The sequence below is a fragment of the Phaseolus vulgaris genome, chromosome 11, assembly GCF_051622355.1.
Source record: "Phaseolus vulgaris cultivar YP4 chromosome 11, ASM5162235v1, whole genome shotgun sequence".
NCBI classification, from domain to species: Eukaryota; Viridiplantae; Streptophyta; class Magnoliopsida; order Fabales; family Fabaceae; genus Phaseolus; species Phaseolus vulgaris.
In genome coordinates, this window is record NC_143508.1 from 50,353,631 (window position 1) to 50,374,964 (window position 21,334).

The 21,334-nt window shown below is 35.1% G+C and overlaps 3 non-coding genes and 1 pseudogene across 3 annotated transcripts; all 4 read left to right on the forward strand.

The window, feature by feature from the left end:
• The first annotated feature begins 1,043 nt into the window (after positions 1–1,043).
• On the forward strand, positions 1,044–1,239 carry LOC137811699 (U2 spliceosomal RNA). Its single transcript, XR_011081122.1, has one exon. It is a non-coding gene; the product is annotated as a U2 spliceosomal RNA (small nuclear RNA).
• Positions 1,240–4,743: 3,504 nt separating this feature from the next.
• Positions 4,744–4,940, forward strand: LOC137811876 (U2 spliceosomal RNA). Its single transcript, XR_011081188.2, has one exon. It is a non-coding gene; the product is annotated as a U2 spliceosomal RNA (small nuclear RNA).
• A 13,990-nt stretch (positions 4,941–18,930) lies between these two features.
• LOC137811882 (U2 spliceosomal RNA) lies at positions 18,931–19,126 on the forward strand. Its single transcript, XR_011081190.1, has one exon. It is a non-coding gene; the product is annotated as a U2 spliceosomal RNA (small nuclear RNA).
• A 1,526-nt stretch (positions 19,127–20,652) lies between these two features.
• On the forward strand, positions 20,653–20,921 carry LOC150023352 (signal recognition particle RNA; annotated as a pseudogene).
• Positions 20,922–21,334: the final 413 nt, after the last annotated feature.

Consider the following 21,334-nt stretch of genomic DNA (forward strand, 5'->3'; position numbering starts at 1 on the left):
TAGTTACATATCACATTCTTAGAGTAAAAGTTCAACACCCTGCATTTTTTTTATCATATTTCATCTGTTTTTTAGAATAAAAGTTAACACCCTAAATTTTTTGATTGAGTGTTAAAAATAATTAAATATAAAGTATCAGATAATACAAGCTTTTAATAGTTTCAAACATTTAATCTTTATATCAGATAATAGAGTAAATGAAACAAAAATGTTTTTTATAACTTCACTGTCATGTCCAGATTGCTGAGGTGAGTTACTCCATAGTGGGAGCATTAAAGTGTGGAACAACATTGAGAATTTCTTTTATATATTTTATCATCTCATTAATGAGTAGCTGCAAGAAAATAAGGTTTGTAAACCTTTTGAGTCATTCCAGTTTCATTCTAAAAAATTTAATTACTCAGATTTCGGTACTGTTAAAATAACACTTCTTTCAAAAGACTTAGCCTGATGCCAACAAGTACATGAATAACCCTGACTAACTATACACTTTTCACAGAATCCATTCTTCTCTAGATTTTAAACACAGCATAAGAAATCAACGAAACTGTGGCAGTTGAATGTATACTCTAGCTATATTAACAAACTCTTTATCACTAGTCACCTGAGGCTCTTTGTTTGATTCCAAGTCTTCCATCCTAGGAGGTGTGCCTGTTCTTATGCATGAGGCAGTTCATCCTTATTATAAACATGTGAACTCTGAGAAAACAGGATTGTGGTCATTTTCATTTCTTTCCCTTTTATACTCAACGACATTGTTACAAATAACTAGCATGACTTTTCTTTGTTTGTGAGAAAATATAGAGAAAACAGCTTCAAGTTTGTCATGTTTCTGTCGCTGATTTGTTAACGAAAACTGTCTCCTACAAAATTTGAGGCATTCAAAATCAAACTTAAATATATATGGAAATTAAAAAAAGTATTTTTATCCTCTGACATTGTTGATGCATCTTATTCAACTGACAAAGTTCCACATTTGTCAGGAGTCTGTCAAGAAGATGGAGATCACAGTATAAGAATAGAATACTTACATGATACAAATCATACCTTTCTCGGCCTTTTGGCTAAGATCAAGTGTAGTATCTGTTCTTATCAGTTTAATATCTGATATGTGGATCATTGATTCACACGATATTAAATTAATATTTTGAGGGAAAGAGTCCATTACAATAGCTTGCTATTGGGACTCTTATGCATAACTCTTGTCTTGCACTATTGCAAGAGTCTGGTGCATCCCACTCAAAGAAGTTTAGAATGTTTACATACGTGTACTTTTGTTCTCCACGTGAAGAAGAAAATGTCAATCACCTTTCTTTTTAGTTGTAAGATAGTGGATAACATTTGGCAGTGAGTTGTGGATAGGAAGATCCTCAAGGGCTCTACACTTTTGAAATTATAGGTGTGATAAGGTTAGGAACAGTTTTATTTGGAGGAAAATGTGGATGGTATTGTTTAGGAAATTTGGAATCATAAAATTAAAAAGTATTTCGGAGAGGTTTTTGCATTGGTACAGAACACGTAGTTGCTTACTCTAAACCCTGTGATATAGGGTACAGTCCAGAGCAAAATGTTGGCAGGTGAGAATTCTATGCTCATATACCATCGCTTATATAGGGTTGGACTCAACATATTACAAACTGAGAATATGCAGTTCACTTTGCTGCAGAACTACTCTTCCACTATGGTCACTGTGATTGTTTACTAGCTCATCAGAAGGGCAGGGTGTTTATGATTGTAGTGCTTTTTTATATGGAATTTGGTGGGTTCACTTTGGCAGGTTCATGAAATTCTCCATGACAGCAAGAAAACTTAAAGAGAAAAAAGAGAGAGAAGGAAGGGAAAATGTGAAGAAAAAAAAAAAAACAGAGCACATGTATTATTCTCGTTAAGGCAAAGGCAGGGAAGGGTGTATACATACAGCGAAAACATAAGCAAAAACCAAAAGAAAACAAACTAACATAGCAAGACTAACTAACCATCAAGATGGTCTAAACAATCTGCAAAAAAAGTTAGACGGTCTGGTATAAAACAAGGTCTAGAATGTTTATCAACTTAACGATCTAGTAAGAATAAACGACTTGATGTTTAGATATTCTAAACAAAAAATAGACTAGACGGTCTAACGGAGATCATCTATACAAATACTAGATGCTTTAGCAAAAGAGTGACTACATAAGATTGACAATCTAACATAACAGTGTCTATATCTAAAAGCAACAACCAAAACAAAGTATATCAACTCTTCTCTGTTTTGTCGCTCCCAAAGTATTCTGAAGTATTTTAAAACTGAGTGGCTATATTACACACTTTATGATAATTACATCCCACATCCCAAAGAAAATGATACAAAAGTGTGTTTATAATTTCACTGACAAGTTGTCAGATTGCTGAGCTGGTTTACTCCAGCTTGTTTCCCAAGTGGGAGCATTACTGTGATGATGGCCTGCTCAGCCTAGTCTGCTTGGACTATTACTTTTATTTTTATTTAGGTGTTTGTATAGTTTTTAGTATTTCATCTTTGTCTGATCTTCAATTTCCTAAAACATGTATAGGGGAGAGTGGACCCAGCTAATGCTCATGTGACCTCCAGCTACTTGACCTTCATTCTCCACTACTCAGTGTGTGTTAACAATCTCTCAATTTAAGTCAGTTTTAGTTCTAAATATTCATTAATTCTCTCACCAATAAATTAATTGCATTGTTATTTATATTAACCCTAATAAGTCCATTACTTTGTTCTCTTCACTTCACAATAGGTCTACTACTTTCTTTAATATTAACTAATAACATTTTTAATTATACTTTATTTTAAAGTTTTGACTTTAATTAATACTTTTGACTTTATCAGTTCTAAAAAATATTTTTTACATATATCTTTATTTAATTTTAGGAGAAAAATACATATTTTAAAAGTTAATTTAATTTAGTAAAAAAAATTAAAAAATATTTTTTACATATATCTTTATTCAATTTTAGAAGAAAAATAAATATTTTAAGAGTTAATTTAATTTAGTACATTTAATTAAAAGTAATTCTCTGAAAGACAAACTTCGTAGAGTGATTTTTCCTTCACGAAATGTACTTCAGAATCCAATTTTTGTTTTGAAGACCCATTCTTTCCTTAAAGATTTTATCATGTTTTTTTTTTCGGGAGGACATCAAGAAGCATTTTTATGTGGAGAATGGGTCACGAATTCAACAACTAAAAGTTGAACTAGCGGAGTGCAAGCAACAAGGGACAACAATAGTTATTTACTATGAAAAGATGAAGACCCTTTGGAATGAGTTAGCAAACTACGAACAAATTCCAAAATACACGTGTGGAGAATGCAAGTGCACATTGGATCACGCTTAGAGAAGGGAAGAAGAAAGAGTCCATCAATTCCTGATGAGGTTGGATGATGTGGCTTATGGGATAGTGTGATCCAATATTCTCGCCCATGCCTTCACTCAACAGGGTGCACACAACCTTGGTACAAGAAGAAAGGATGAAAATGATCACCAAAACAAAGGAAGAAAGAGTTGTCGTAATGGGACTCTTTGTGCAAATGAGATATATGAAAAAGGGGCAAATTGAATCGAAACAGCTTTTGTGTTCACATTGTGATAGATCATGACATGATCACAAGGATGCTTTTAAGAAATTTTGTTCAAGTGAAATAAGAATGTTTGATTGTTTCAAGTTGAGCTCAAACCTACAAATGTCCTCTCGCAATTGCTTCCTGCACCATATCACTGCACCCAATCACAGGAGAAAAACCGAAAATACCCTTAAAAAAATGGGGTACATATAAAATTACATTCTGGACCCCCTTTTCCGGAATAAAATAATCTCTTCCAGGAAATGTATTATTTTCAGTTCTGGATTTTTTTTATCCGGAATGGGATTTTAATTTTTTTTCTTCAGATTTTTATATCCGAAACACAAAAATCTCTTATGGATTTATTTTTTCAGAATGTATTATTTTCAATTTCAGATTTTCAATTCCAGAATAAAGGATATTTTCGGAATTTTTGAAATTATGTTGGGTGCAGGTTCAAAAGTGTTGGGTGCAAGGAGCATTTGCCATGTCCTCTCCGTTTTTATTTTCAAATGGGCCTATTTGTATGAAAGCAAAAACTGAGATTTTCTTTTGCTTAATTAATAATAGAAACTAAAATATCAGTAGTATTAATATTGTATATTTGTGTTAATAATATTATAAATTTGAACTTTATTCTAAAAATACATATCAAAATAAACAATTTAAGTACTGTTTCGTCCTAGATTATAAGTCATGTGTTAATTCTAAACAAAAAGTGTGTCGTGTGTTATGTCAGAGCATGTCTCAGGAAATCATTGATAGCCATGAGTTGCAGAGTATTACCTTGGATTACAGAGGAGAGTGCTGAGGCAGTTGCAGAACTGAAACGAACAAATGGACCTGCCATTGCAAAGGAAGCCAAGCAGCAATTTCTGCATCTACTCATTGCAAATGAGTGAAAATAATTGAAAATGAATGAAATATTTGTATACTTACATAATTGATATGAATGAAAATAAATAAATATTATCACAAATCTTTCTCTCCTTTTTTATCATAGTAAAGGGACAATCCTCCTTCACCCATATCACATTAGAGGAACAGCATTGTACGTATCAGTTTCAGTGTTTTAACCATCTTTAGATCCCACATTAGTCAGAACTCTGACAAGTATCTGGAGCTCACAAAATAAGAACTCAACACTTACACTGTTGAAATCATACCTTTCTCGGCCTTTTGGCTAAGATCAAGTGTAGTATCTGTTCTTATCAGTTTAATATCTGATATATGAACCATTGGTTCATACGATATTAAATTTATTTTTTTCTGAGAGAGGGTCAACTGCAGTGGCTTGCTACTGAGGCTCTCAAGCATCGCTCTTGTTTTGCACTACTGCAAGAGAATGGTGCATCTCACTCAAAATAGTTCAATTTTCCTTTTATTGTGATATGAGTGTCTTGTGTTATTTATGTTGCTTTTGATGGATATTACCATCTTCTCTTAAATCTGTTTTATGTGTTATTTATATATTCACAAATTAAATGAGACTTTCAATCAAACTTGTGATTTCTCTTCAACAAAATTTGAGACTTCCACTAAAATCAGTGTTTGATGAACCTTTAAAATAGGTGAATTATACGACAATGTAAGGAAGTTGAATCCTCCCACTGGACTGCACTGTGAGCTCCTTAGGTCCCTAATGGCCTGGTGAGCCTAGTTTGACTAACTACACTTTTTTTTTCAAAATCTGATAATCTTACTTAGAACAGATTTGCGTAACTTTTACCAAAAAAAGAATAAAACTTAATATGAATCTAGCTGATGCTTAGTGGCATTGCCACTATCTATCAGTCCACATATTTCTATGTTTCTTCCTCATTATACACATGTGAAATCTGAGAAAATTGAGTCTTTTTCATCTTTTTTGTAATGTTATTGAACAACAATATGGTCTCAAGAAGCTTCATTGACATTGTTACAAAAGAACTATTTTGTTTAGAACATTTCACAGCTTCAAGCTTGCCATGTTTTTGTTACTTATTTGTTTAAAAAGACTCTCTCCTAGAATTTTGAGGCATTCAAAATAAAACTTCAGAGACTATGAAAAGAAACAACATAGTACACATAATAAGTTCAAGTGAACTATTGGAAGAAGAATATACTCACTTCTCAGTGTCAAATTTGAACATTGATTTAATTCTAAAATTATTTTGCACTCTAGCATTCCTAAAGCATCTAAATCAAGGAACATGTGAGACTGGTTCAAACATTTAACTATTTTATACTAGATTATTAGTGTGAGACTGGTTTCACAACAGTGGAGGGATCACTGCTGCAGAGCATGGTGAGGCTGGTCTGCCATCACCTATTTTTTGTCAAAATCGTTTTGGAATAGTAAAGGTCTTCACAGATCAGAAGAAAAAGTGTTAAATTGATTTAAAAATTGCTGGAGGATGTTTTTTTACATGTTTTATGATCTCATTAATGAGTAGGTGCAGAAAGATTAAGTTGGGCAAACTTTTGGGCCATTGCAATTTCATTCTTAAAAAAATATTTACTCAGATTTAGGTACCGTTAGCAAAGAAAAATTAACACTTTTTTTCAGAAGAGTTTGCCCGATGCCAAGTACATGAATTACCATGACTAACTACTTCTAACTATATTAACAAACTCTTCATCACTAGTAACATGACACTCTTCCTTTGATTGCAAGTCTTCCATCCTATGAGGTGTGCCTATTCTTTTGATTGCAACTCTTCCATCATGTGAGGTGTGCCTGTTCTTATGCATGAGGCTCAATATCTTTCTACAGTCATCCTCACATAAACATGTGAACTATGAGAAAACAGGATTGTGGTCATTTTCCTTTTTTTCCCTTTTATATTAAACATATTATTACAAATAACTAGCATGACTTCTTTTCTTTGTTTATGAGAAAATATTAAACTAACAGGTTCAAGTTTGTCATGTTTCTGTGTCGGATTTCTTGGACCATAGCGGTCTCCTACCAAGACATTCAAAATGAAACTTAAAACTGTATGGAAGTATATAAAATTATTTTTATCCTTATTCAACTGAAAAAGTTCCACATTTGTCAGGACTCTGTCAAGAAGATGAAGCTCATAGTACAAAACCAAAATACCCACCTCAAACAAATCATACCTTTCATTTCCGTATCTCCTTTATGTGATTGTTTTATGGATGTGCCTCCTTAACATATGGAAGTACTTGTGATAACTTTTTTATCACAACCAAATTTCCAAAAAATTCTTCCAAAATAGTTTTTTTTCCTGAAATTCCACGTAGAAAATCTCTACAGAATATGGGAGAATACATGACAAATTTCAGGTCAAACGGACGAGTATTTGTCCACGAAAAAAATCAAAAAGTTTCACACACAAACGAACCTTGGTTCCAGCACCGGCAGTGATCAATAAAAATTTATTGCCAATCTTGTGGGACGAATCTGGGCCTCAAACCTCAGCCAAAACTCAATAGACACAGTGATGGACGTCTGGTAAAAATTTCAGACCAAAACACCCAAGGAGTAACGCGTAGTAAGACCCAGACCGAGAGTGAACAAAACTGGTTTTCCGAAAACAAAACGTCCTGGATTTTCATCCCCGTATCTCCTTTTTGCGATATTTTTATGGACGTGCCTCCTTACCTGGGTGCAAACAACATATGGAAGTACTTGTGTGAACTTTTTCATTGCAATACGGACCCAGAATAAAAATTGCAGAAAGGAGAGGGAAATTTCACATGTTTTGGTAGAGGATAGCCTTGGTTTGCACAAAATTTCCGAAAAACTCTCCCGAAATAGTTTTTTTCCTGAAATTCCACGTAAGAATCTCCACAGAATATCGAAGAAAACGCGACAAATTTCAGGTCAAACGGACGAGTATTCGTCCACGAAAAAAATCAAAAAGTTTCACACACAAACGAACCTTGGTTCCAGCACCGACAGTGATCAATAAAAAATTTATTTCCAATCTTGTGGGACGAATCTGGGCCTCAAATCTCAGCCAAAACTCAATAGACACAGTGATGGACGTCTGGTAAAAATTTCAGACCAAAACACCCAAGGAGTAACGCGTAGTAAGACCCAGACCGAGAGTGAACAAAACTGGTTTTCCGAAAACAAAACGTCCTGGATTTTCTTCCCCGTATCTCCTTTTTGTGATTGTTTTATGGACGTGCCTCCTTACCGAGGTGCAAACAACATATGGAAGTACTTGTGTGAACTTTTTCATTGCAATACGGACCCAGAATAAAAATTGCAAAAAGTAGGACGAAATTTCACAAGTTTTGGTAAAGGATAGCCTTGGTTTGCACAAAATTTCCGAAAAATTCTCCAAAACAGATTTGTCCTGAAATTCCACATAAGAATCTCCACTGAATTTGGGACAAAACGCGACAAATTTCAGGTCAAACGGACGAGTATTCGTCCACGAAAAAAATCAAAAAGTTTCACACACAAACGAACCTTCCTTCCAGCCCTGGCAGTGATCAATAAAAAATTTGTTGCCAATTTTGTGGGACGAATTTGGGCCTCAAATCTCAGCCAAAACTCAGTAGACACAATGACGGACGTCTGGTAAAAATTTCAGACCAAAACACCAATGGAGTAACGTGTAGTAAGTCCCAAACCGAGAGTGAACAAAACTTGTTTTCCGAAAACAAAACGTCCTGGATTTTCTTCCCCGTATCTCTTTTTTGTGATTGTTTTATGGACGTGCCTCCTCACCTGGGTGCAAACAACATATGGAAGTACTTGTGTGAACTTTTTCATCGCAATACGGACCCAGAATAAAAATTGCAAAAAGTAGGGCGAAATTTCACAAGTTTTCGTAGACGATAGCCTTGGTTTGCACAAAATTTCCGAAAAATTCTCCCAAAATAGTTTTTTCCTGAAATTCCACGTAAGAATCTCCACTGAATTTGGGAGAAAACACGACAAATTTCAGGTCAAACGGACGAGTATTCGCCCATGAAAAAAAATCAAACAGTTTCACACACAAAAGAACCTTCCTTCCGGCCCTAGCAGTGATAAAAAAATATTTATTGCCATACTTGTCGGACGAATCTGGGCCTCAAATCTCAACCATAACTCAGTAGACACAGTGACAAACGTCTGGTAAAAATTTCAGACCAAAACACCAATGGAGTAACGTGTAGTAATTCCCAAACCGAGAGTGAACAAAACTTGTTTTCCGAAAACAAAACGTCCTGGATTTTCTTGCCCGTATCTCCTTTTTGTGATTGTTTAATGGACATGCCTCCTTACCTGGGTGCAAACAACATATGGAAGTACTTGTGAAAAATTTTTCATCGTAATACGGACCCAGAATAAAAATTGCAAAAAGTAGGGCGAAATTTCACAAGTTTTGGTAGAGGATAGCCTTGGTTTGCACAAAATTTCTGAAAAATTATCCGAAATATTTTTTTGCTGAAATTTTTAAGACAAAACGCGACAAATTTCAAGTCAAACGGACGAGTATTCGCCCACGAAAAAAATCAAACAGTTTCACACACAAACGAACCTTCCTTTCAACCCTGGCTGTGATCAATAAAAAATTTATTGCCAATCTTCTGGGACGAATCTGGGCCTTAAACCTCAGCCAAAACTCAATAGACACAGTGACGGACGTCTGGTAAATATTTCAGACCGAAACACCCAAGGAGTAACGCGTAGTAAGTCCCAGACCGAGAGTGAACAAAATTGGTTTTCCGAAAACAAAACGCCCTGGATTTTCATCCCCGTATCTCCTTTTTGAGATATTTTTATGGACGTGCCTCCTTACCTGGGTGCAAACAACATATGGAAGTACTTGTGTGAACTTTTTCATCGCAATACGGACCTAGAATAAAAATTGCAGAAAGTAGGGCGAAATTTCACAAGTTTTGGTAGAGGATAGCCTTGGTTTGCACAAAATTTCTGAAAAATTCTCCCGAAATAGTTTTTTGCTAAAATTCGACTTACGAATCTCCACTGAAATTTAAGAAAAAACGCGACAAATTTCAAGTCAAATGGACGAGTATTTACCCACCAAAAAAATCAAACAGTTTCACACACAAATGAACCTTCCTTCCGGCCCTGGCAATGATCAATAAAAAATTTATTGGGAATCTTGTGGGACGAATCTTGGCCTCAAATTTCATCCGAAACTCAATAGCCACAGTGACGGACGTCTGGTAAAAATTTCAGGGCAAAACACCCAAGGATTAACGCGTAGTAAGTCCCAGACCGAAAGTGAACAAAACTGGTTTTCCGAAAAGAAAACGTTCTGGATTTTCTTCCCCGTATCTCCTTTTTGTGATTGTTTATGGACGTGCCTCCTTACCTTGGTGCAAACAACATATCGAAGTACTTATGTGAACATTTTCATCGCAATACGGACCCAGAATAAAAATTGCAGAAAATAGGGCAAAATTTCAAAAGTTTTGGTAGAGGATAGCCTTGGTTTGCACAAAATTTCTGAAAAATTCTACGAAATAGTTTTATCCTGAAATTCCATGTAAGAATCTCCACTCAATTTGGGACAAAACGCGACAAATTTCAGGTCAAACGAACGAGTATTCGCCCATAAAAAAATCAAACAGTTTCACACACAAAAGAACCTTCCTTCCGGCCTTGGCAGTGATCAATAAAAAATTGATTGCCATACTTGTCGGACGAATATGGGCCTCAAATCTCAGCCAAAACTCAATACACAAAGTGACGGACCTCTGGTAAAAATTTCAGACCAAAACACCCAATGAGTAACGCGTAGTAAGTCCTAGACCGAGATTGAATAAAACTGGTTTTCCAAAAATAAAACGTCCTGAATTTTCTTCCCCGTATCTCCTTTTTGTGATTGTTTTAAGGACGTGCCTCCTTACCTGGGTGCAAACAACATATGGAAGTACTTGTGTGAACTTTTTCATCGCAATACGGGCCCAAAATAAAAATTGCAGAAAGCAGGGCGAAATTTCACAAGTTTTGGTAGTCGATAGCCTTGGTTTGCACAAAATTTCCAAAAAATTCTCCCAAAATATTTTTTTCCTAAAATTCCACGTAAGAATCTCCACTGAATTTGGGACAAAACGCGACAAATTTCAGGTCAAACGGACGAGTGTTCGCCCACGAAAAAAATCAAAGAGTTTCACACACAAACGAACCTTCCTTCCGGCCCTGGCAGTGATCAATAAAAAATTTATTGCCAAACTCTTGGGACGAATCTAGGCCTCAAATCCCACCCAAAACTCAATAGACACAGTAATGGACGTCTAGTAAAAATTTCAGACCAAAACACTCACGGAGTAAAGTGTAGTAAGTCCCAGACCGAGAGTGAACAAAACTGGTTTTCCGAAAACAAAACGTCCTGGATTTTCTTCCCCGTATCTCTTTTTTGTGATTTTTTTATGGACTTGCCTCCTCACCTGGGTGCAAACAACATATGGAAGTACTTGTGTGAACTTTTTCATCGCAATACGGACCCAGAATAAAAATTGCAGAAAGTAGGGTGAAATTTCACAAGTTTTGGTAGACGATAGCCTTGGTTTGCACAAAATTTCCGAAAAATTCTCCCGAAATAGTTTTTTCCTGAAATTCCACGTAAGAATCTCCACTGAATTTTGGATAAAACACGACAAATTTCAGGTCAAACGGACGAGTATTCGCCCATGAAAAAAAATCAAACAGTTTCACACACAAAAGAACCTTCCTTCCGACCCTGGCAATGATCAAAAAAAAATTTATTGCCATAATTTTCGGACGAATATGGGTCTCAAATCTCAGCCAAAACTCAATACACAAAGTGACGGACCTCTGGTAAAAATTTTAGACCAAAACACCTAATGAGTAACGCGTAGTAAGTCCCATACCGAAATTGAACAAAACTGGTTTTCCAAAAATGAAACGTCCTGGAATTTCTTCCCCGTATCTCCTTTTTGTGATTGTTTTAAGGACGTGCCTCCTTACCTGGGTGCAAACAACATATGGAAGTACTTGTGTGAACTTTTTCATCGCAATACGGGCCAGAATAAAAATTGCAGAAAGCAGGGCGAAATTTCACAAGTTTTGGTAGTCGATAGCCTTGGTTGGTTTGCACAAAATTTCCAAAAAATTCCCCCGAAATAGTTTTTTCCTGAAATTCCACGTAAGAATCTCCACTGAATTTGGGACAAAACGCGACAAATTTCAGGTGAAACGGACGAGTGTTCGCCTACGAAAGAAATCAAACAGTTTCACACACAAACGAACATTCCTTCCGGCTCTGGCAGTGATCAATAAAAAATTTATTTCCAAACTCTTGGGACGAATTTGGGCCTCAAATCCCAGCCAAAACTCAATAGACACAGTAACGGACGTCTAGTAAAAATTTCAGACCAAAACACCCATTGAGTAACGTGTAGTAAGTCCCAGACCGAGAGTGAACAAAACTGGTTTTACAAAAACAAAACATCTCGGCTTTTCTGCCCCGTATCTTCTTCTTGTGACTTGTTTATCGACGTGCCTCCTTAACAGCATATGAAAGTACTTCTGTGAATTTTTTTCAGCGCAATACGGAGCCAATTTTTTTTTGCAAAAAGTAGGGCGGAATTTCACAAGTTTTATAGAGGATAGCCTTGGTTTGAAAAATATTTCTGAAAAATTCTTCCAAAATAGTTTTTTCCTTAAATTCGATGTAAGAATCTCGACTGAATTTGGGACAAAACGCGACAAATTTCAGGTCAAACGGATGAGTATTCATCTAGGAAAAAAATCAGACAGTTTCACACACAAACTAACCTTCCTTTCTATTAAAAATACCTAAGGAGTAAGGCGTAGTAAGTCCCATACCGAGAGTGCAAAAACTGGTTTTTCGAAAACAAAACGTCCTGGCTTTTCTACCCCGTATCTTCTTTTTGTGATTTGTTTATGTACGTGCCACCTTACTTGGGTGAAAATAGCATATGGAAGTACTTGTGTGAATTTTATCAGCGCAATATGAACTCATAAAAGAATTGTAGAAAGCAAGGCGGGAATTTCACAAGTTTTTGGTAGAGGATAGCCTTGGTTTGCAAAATAATTCTGAAAAATTCTCCCGAAATAGTTCTTTCCTGAAATTCCATGTAAGAATCTCCACTGAATTTGGGAGAAAGCGCAACAAATTTCAGGTCAAACGGACGAGTATTCGCCCATGAAAAAAAATAACAGTTTCACACACAAAAGAACCTTCCTTCCGGCCCTGGCAATGATAAAAAAAAATTTTATTGCCATACTTGTCGGACGAATCTGGGCCTCAAATCTCAACCATAACTTAGTAGACACAGTGACGGACGTCTGGTAAAAATTTCATACCAAAACACAGAAGGAGTAACGTGTAGTAAGTCCCAAACCGAGAGTGAACAAAACTTGTTTTCCGAAAACAAAACGTCCTGGATTTTCTTGCCCGTATCTCCTTTTTGTGATTGTTTTATGGACGTGCCTCCTTACCTTGGTGCAAACAACATATGGAAGTACTTGTATGAATTTTTTCATCACAATACGGACCCAGAATAAAAATTGCAAAAAGTAGGACGAAATTTCACATGTTTTGGTAGAGGATAGCCTTGGTTTGCACAAAATTTCCGAAAAATTCTCCCAAAATATTTTTTTCCTGAAATTCCACGTAAGAATCTCCACTGATTTAACGGCAAAACGCGACAAATTTCAGGTCTAACAGACCAGTATTCGTCCACGAAAAAAATGAAACAGTTTCACACACAAACGAAGCTTCCTTCCGACCCTGGCAGTGGTCAATAAAATATTTATTGCCAATCTTGTGGGACGAATCTAGGCCTCAAATCTCAGCCAAAACTCAATATACACAGTGACGGACGTCTGGTAAAAATTTCAGACCAAAACACCCAAGGAGTGACACGTAGTAAGTCCCAGACCGAGAGTAAACAAAATTGGTTTTCCGAAAACAAATTGTCCTGGATTTTCTTCCCCGTATCTCCTTTTTGTGATTGTTTTATGGACGTGCCTCCTTACCTGGGTGCAAACAACATATGGAAGTACTTGTGTGAACTTTTTTTGCACAATACGGTCCCAGAATAAAAATTGTAGAAAGCAGGACGAAATTTCACAAGTTTTGGTAGAGGATAGCATTGGTTTGCATGAAATTTCCGAAAAATTTTCCCAAAATAGTTTTTTCCTGAAATTCGACGTAAGAATCTCCACTGAATTTTGGACAAAATGTGACAGATTTCAGGTCAAACGGAGGAGTATTCGCCTAAGAAAAAAATTAAACAGTTTCACACACAAACGAACCTTCGTTCCGGTCCTGCCAGTGATCAAATAAAAATTTATTGCCATACTTGTCGGACGAATCTGGGCCTCAAATCTCAACCATAACTCAGTAGACACAGTGACGAATGTCTGGTAAAAATTTCAGACCAAAACACCAATGGAGTAACGTGTAGTAATTCCCAAACCGAGAGTGAACAAAACTTGTTTTCCGAAAACAAAACGTCCTGGATTTTCTTGCCCGTATCTCCTTTTTGTGATTGTTTTATGGACGGTCCTCCTTACCTGTGTGCAAACAACATATGGAAGTACTTGTGTGAACTTTTTCAGTGCAATACGGACCCATAATAAAAATTGCAGAAAATAGGGCGATATTTCACAAGTTTTGGTAGAGGATAGCCTTGGTTTGCACAAAATTTCATAAAAATTCTCCGACAATAGTTTTTTCCTGAAATTCGATGTAAGAATCTAGACTGAATTTGGGACAAAACACTGCAAATTTCAGTTGAAACGGATGAGTATTCACCTAGAAAAAAAATCATACAGTTTCACACACAAAAGAACCTTCCTTTCTGCCCTAGTAGTGATGTGTAAAAAAATTTATTGCAAATCTTGTTAAACGAATCTGGGGCTCAGATCTCATCCAAAATTCAATAGACACAATGACCAATGTTTGATAAAAGCTTCAAACCAAAATACCCAAGGAGAAAGGCGTAGTAAGTCCCAGACCGAGAGTGAACAAAACTGGTTTTACAAAAACAAAACATCTCGGCTTTTCTGCCCCGTATCTTCTTCTTGTGACTTGTTTATCGACGTGCCTCCTTAACAGCATATGAAAGTACTTCTGTGAATTTTTTTCAGCGCAATACGGAGCCAATTTTTTTTTGCAAAAAGTAGGGCGGAATTTCACAAGTTTTATAGAGGATAGCCTTGGTTTGAAAAAAAATTCTGAAAAATTCTTCCAAAATAGTTTTTTACCTTAAATTCGATGTAAGAATCTCGACTGAATTTGGGACAAAACGCGACAAATTTCAGGTCAAACGGATGAGTATTCATCTAGGAAAAAAATCAGACAGTTTCACACACAAACTAACCTTCCTTTCTATTAAAAATACCTAAAGAGTAAGGCGTAGTAAGTCCCATACCGAGAGTGCAAAAACTGGTTTTTCGAAAACAAAACGTCCTGGCTTTTCTACCCCGTATCTTCTTTTTGTGATTTGTTTATGTACGTGCCACCTTACTTGGGTGAAAATAGCATATGGAAGTACTTGTGTGAATTTTATCAGCGCAATATGAACTCATAAAAGAATTGTAGAAAGCAAGGCGGGAATTTCACAAGTTTTTGGTAGAGGATAGCCTTGGTTTGCAAAAAAATTCTGAAAAATTCTCCCGAAATAGTTCTTTCCTAAAACTCCATTTAAGAATCTCGACTAAATTTGGACAAAGCGCAACAAATTTCAGGTCAAATGAATGAGTATTCAACTAGAAAAAAAAAATCAAACAGTTTCATAGAAAAATGAACCTTCCTTTCAGCCCTAGCAATGACGCATAAAAATTTTATTGTGAATCTTGTGGGACGAATCTGGGGTCGAATCTTATCGAAAACTCAATAGACATAGTGACCAATGTCTCGTAAAAATTTCAGACCAAAATACCCAAGCAGTATGGCGTAGTAAGTCCCAGACCGAGAGTGAACAAAACTTGTTTTACAAAAACAAAACGTCCTGGCTTTTTTGCCCCGTATTTTCTTTTTGTGATTTGTTTATCGACGTGCCTCCTTACCTTGGTCAAAACAACATATGAAAGTACTTGTGTGAATTTTTTCATCGCAATACGGACCCAAAAAAAATTGCCAAAAGTAGGGCGAAATTTCACAAGTTTTGTAGACGATAGCCTTGGTTTGAAAAAAATTTCTGAAAAATTCTCGCAAAATAGTTTTTTCCTGAAATTCCATGTAAGAATCTCGACTGAATTTGGGACAAAACATTGCAAATTTCAGGTCAAATGGATCAGTATTCACCTAGGAAAAAATCAGACAGTTTAATACACAAACTAACCTTCCTTTCTGCCCTAACAGTGATGAATAAAAAATTTATTGCGAATCTTGTGGGACGAATCTGGCCTCAGATCTCAGTCAAAACTCAATAGACGCAATGACCAATGTCTAGTAAAAAATTTAGACAAAAATACCCAAGGAGTAAGGCGTAGTAAGTCCCAAGAGTGAAAAAACTGGTTTTCCCAAAACAAAACGTCCTAGCTTTTCTACCTTGTATCTTATTTTTGTGATTTGTTTATGGTTGTGCGTCCTTACCTGGGTGAAAACAGCACCCGTGAATAAAGGTGCACGAGATTCTCTTCTGTTGTTAGCACCGTGAGTAAAGGTGCCCATTGGCAAAATATTTTTTTGTTATATGTTTTCAGTTGAGATTATATTCTCGTAAGCCTCTTCGCCTAGTCAAGCTCGGCTCAAGTCTGAGGAGCTTATGTACTAGACAGGAATGCTCGGGACCTCAATCCAGGTATTTGAGGGAGGTCAACTCAGTGTTTAAGCCCAAGAGGTGGGTCTTGAGCTCGGTCCAAATGTTGGTTAGCCTAGAAAAGATAATTGAGATAAAAGATAAAGAGATATTTTATCTTTTATCATATTATTCTGAAGATGAAAGATATAATTGTTATTTAAATTTGTTATCACATTGTTCTGAAGATGAAAGATATAATTGTTATTTAAATATGTTATCATATTATTCTGAAGATGAAAGATATAATTATTATTGTTTAAATATGTTATCATATTATTCTGAAGATAAGGACATATTTACCTCTTGTGGTAATATGCAAGTTAGTTATATATTAATTAATACATGTTAGTTACATATTAATTAATAGTTGTTGAGAATGAAAGAGGAGGATCCTAGAATAATTGTGCACATGTTAAACAGGATATTTTCCTATTGTTAGCACCTGAAAAATAGGTGATGTCCGTTAACGGTGATTTTTCTGTTATAATGATACATTCATTTGGTACCCTAGATTTTGTTATCAATATATGCAAAAGAAAACTACACCAAGATCCTGCAATGCCCCCAAAACTCTTTCTCCAAACACGCACAACTGTTCTTATTTTTTAGCCCTCTTATCAAATCTGCTATATTTTTGTGTTATGTTGTTTATGTTGTTTTTTTTATGGTTATTACCATCTTTTCTTAAATCTCTTCTTTATGTTATTTATATAATCACAAATTAAATTAGACTTTCAATCAAATTTGTGATTATACACCTGTTCAATCATATTTTAGATTTTCACTAAAATCAGTGTTTGAACCTTTAAAATAGGTGTATTACACGACAATGTAAGGAAGTTGAAACCTCCCACTGGACTGCACTGTGAGCTCCTTAGGTCCCTAATGATCTGGTGAGCCTAGTTTGACTAACTACACCATTTTTTTTTCAAAATCTGATAATCATACTTAGAACAGATTTGCAGAACTTTTACCAAAAAAGAATAAAACTTAATATGAATCTAGCTGGTGTTTGGATACTTTGTCTACATATATATGAAGTTGATAAATGCCACTATCAATTCACTATACTTTGAATGCTTAGTGGCACTGAATTCTATATCTTCTTCGTCTGACTGTAATAGAAGAAGGGATTCATTTTATTGAAAGTCTTCCATTCTATGTGGTGTGCTCTCTTCATTCATCAGGCTCAACATATTTCTATGTTCCTTCCTAATTATACAATGTGAAATCTGAGAAAATTGAATTGTCGTCCTTTTCATCTTTTTGTAATGTTATTGAACAACAATATGGTCTCAAGAAGCTGCATTGACAGTGTTACAAAAATAACTATCATGAATTAAATTTTTGTTTAGAACATTCACAGCTTCAAGCTTGTCATGTTTATGTTATTTGTTTAAAAAGACTCTCTCCTACAATTTTGAGGCATTCAAAATCAAACTTCAGAGACTATGAAAAGAAAGAAACAACATAGTACACATAATAAGTTCAAGTAAACTATTGGAAGAAGAATATACTCACTTCTCAGTGTCAAATTTGAACATTGATTTAATTCTAAAATTATTTTGCACTCTAGCATTCCTGAAGCTTCTAAATCAAGGAACATGTGAACTATTTAACTAATGGGCTCTTTAGCATGTAGCATCAATCCCTTTAAAAACAGTTTAACTATAGTAGTTGATTATTTTGCTTGCACTAGTGCAAAAGTGTGTTGCATTCCCCTTAATATAGTTTAACCATAATAATTTATTACTGACTTGGGAAGGTTACATGTTTTTTCCTTTTTACTACTACTGTGTTGAATTTAGAGCTTAGTTATATTATAAAATTCATCATACTATAAGATACTTTGTAAAACAGAAATATGAAGAAAGAACATACACAAATTTTAACAGGTTCAAACATTTAACTATTTTATACTACATTATTGGTGTGAGACTGATTTCACAACAGTGGAGGGATCACTGCTGCAGAGGCTGGTGAGGCTGGTCTGCCATCACTTTTTTTTTTTGTCAAAATCCTTTTGGAATGGTAAAGGTCTTCACAGATCAGAAGAAAAAGTGTTAAATTGATTTACAAATATCTGGAGGATGTTTTGCCTGATGCCAAGTACATGAATTACCATGACTAACTACTAGCTATGTTAACAAACTCTTCACCACTACATGAGGCTCTTCGTTTGATTTCAAGTCTTCCATCCTATGAGGTGTCTGTTCTTTTGATTGCAAGTCTTCCATCCTGTGAGCTGTGCCTGTTCTTATGCATGAGGCTCAATATCTTTCTACAGTTCATTCTCACATAAACATGTGAACTATGAGAAAACAGGATTGTGGTCATTTTCATTTCTTTCCCTTTTATATTAAACACATTGTTACAAATAACTAGCATGACTTTTTCTTTGTTTATGAGAAAATATTAAACTAACAGGTTCAAGTTTGTTATGTTTCTGTGTCGGATTTGTTGAACCAAAGTTGTCTCCTACCAAGACATTCAAAATGAAACTTAAAACTGTATGGAAGTATATAAAATTATTTTTATCCTTATTCAACTGAAAAAGTTCCACATTTGTCAGGACTCTGTCAAGAAGATGAAGCTCATAGTACAAAACCAAAATACTCACCTCAAACAAATCATACCTTTCTCGGCCTTTTGGCTAAGATCAAGTGTAGTATCTGTTCTTATCAGTTTAATATCTGATATGTGGATCATTGATTCACACGATATTAAATTAATATTTTGAGGGAAAGTGTCCATTACAATAGCTTGCTATTGGGACTCTTAGGCATTGCTCTTGTGTTGCACTATTGCAAGAGCCTGGTGCATCCCACTCCAAACAAGTTTATAATGTTTATATATTGGTTTTTTCGTCTTATATATAGTGTACATTATATGAAGAAAATGTCAATCATCAAGGGTTAATGTGCATTCTTGAAATTATAGGTATGAATAGTGTGGAGAATTCCATGCTCATATACCCCAGCTGATAAAGGGTTGGATATGCAGCAGAACTACTCTTCCACTGTGACCACTGTGTGATCTTGTATTAATCAATTACCTGTAAATTGATTAATATATGTAAATGGGGATCACTTAAGTGATCAATTTAATTTATTATTTATTGTTAATATACTCATTTAAATATGTTTTTCAGTGTATTTATTCTCACAGGCTTTTTTTCACTTATGTACCTATAATTTCTCTGTCAAGGATATCAGATTGCCGAGGTGAGTTACAAGTGGGGACATTATGATGATGGAACACCCCTGTGGCTGCAATTACTTATATTAAACTCAATAAACAATGCGTGTAATAAAATCCAACTTTGTCCAACTTTGTCCTTACTTCAAATGGTAGGGAGAGCGTATCTAGCTAGATCCAAATAGTTTGAAAAAGCCATTCTGTGTGAGTAGTTCATGTTGTTTCATATATTGCCTTGAACATTTCAGATCTCAACTTGCACTATTAGAGCTACCCTCTTGGTGTTAATTCTTTACAAAACAAGACATTTATAATAAAATTAAACTATCATAGTGGATACAAATTACTTGTAGTCATTCACTGTCAGAGAATGGCATGGAACTGTTGGCAGAAAACCAATATTAGTTATGCTCTCTTCCTTCCATTTTTTATTCCTACAAAAACAGTGGTGACTGGAGTTTTATCCCAGCTCATTCATTTTTCTGTCTCACCAATAATCTTACTTTGATTCTAAAACATCTTTCCACAATCGGCTTTACTTTTTTTTCAATCTCCTCTTCCATTTTCCTAATAAGACTAAATTAAATGTTTGAATCTAATAACATGGTATGCAAGATGATCTTGAGATGATTTTACAAGTTCATGGAATTCTCCATGAATGCAAGAAAACTTAAAGAGAAAAAAGAGGGAGAACAAAGGGAAAATGGAAAGAAAACAAAAAACAGAGCACATGTATTGTACATACAGCGAAAACATAAGCAAAAACCAATAGAAAACAAACTAACATAGCATGACTGACTAACCATCAAGATGGTCTAAACAATATGCTAACATGTTAGACGATCTGATATAAAACACGAGGTCTAGACTGTTTATCAACTAAGCGATCTAGTAAGAATAAACAACTTGATGTTTAGATATTCTAAACAAAAAAATAGACTAGACGGTTTAACGAAGATCATCTACACAAATACTAGATGCTTTAGCAAAAGAGTAACTACATAAGACTATACTAGACAATCTAACATAATACTGTCTATACATAAAAGCAACACCCAAAACAAAGTGAGTGGCTATAACATGATGATTACATCCCACATCCCAAAGAAAATGAAAGAACAAATTCTTTATAACTTCACTGACAAGGTGTCAGATCGCTGAGCTGGGTTACTCCAGCTTGTGACCCAAGTGGGAGCATTACTGTGATCGAACAACATCGAGGCTTGCTGGGTTTGCAATATGTTGGCCTGCCCACTCCCAAGTCCAGAGTTGAGTCTGGGGACTTTAGTGAAGGCTAAGGTCTCTTGACTCTTAGAGTGGAGGGCACAGCGTGAGGCTGGTTTCACAGAGCAGCGACCACCTCCCACTCCTGACAGTGGAGGGATTACAGGCTGCAGCAGCCTCAGTCCTTGGACTATCACTTTTATTTTTATCACCATCATACAATTTTCTGATTATAATTAAAGTTTTGCACCAACCTATCACTTTTATTTTTATCACCATCATACAATTTTCTGATTATAATTAAAGTTTTGCACCAACCTCTTTCAATATAATTGAGATTACCCTAATTTTGTTTTGTATATTAATAATGGTTCAATATATGTATGATCTTGTCGTAATATATCTGATATGTCTATTAATTAAATGTGTATCAATATTTAAATATGATGAAATAAAAGATAATTTTTATATTTATTTTACACTATTTATATATATCTAAATAGTTTTAATATATATTAAAAAAAACATGAAAGTGCAGGAAAAAACTCCTCTCAACTTCTATTTCATTAAAATTAGAGTATCATAATAATTTCTTTTTATCCATATCTTATTAC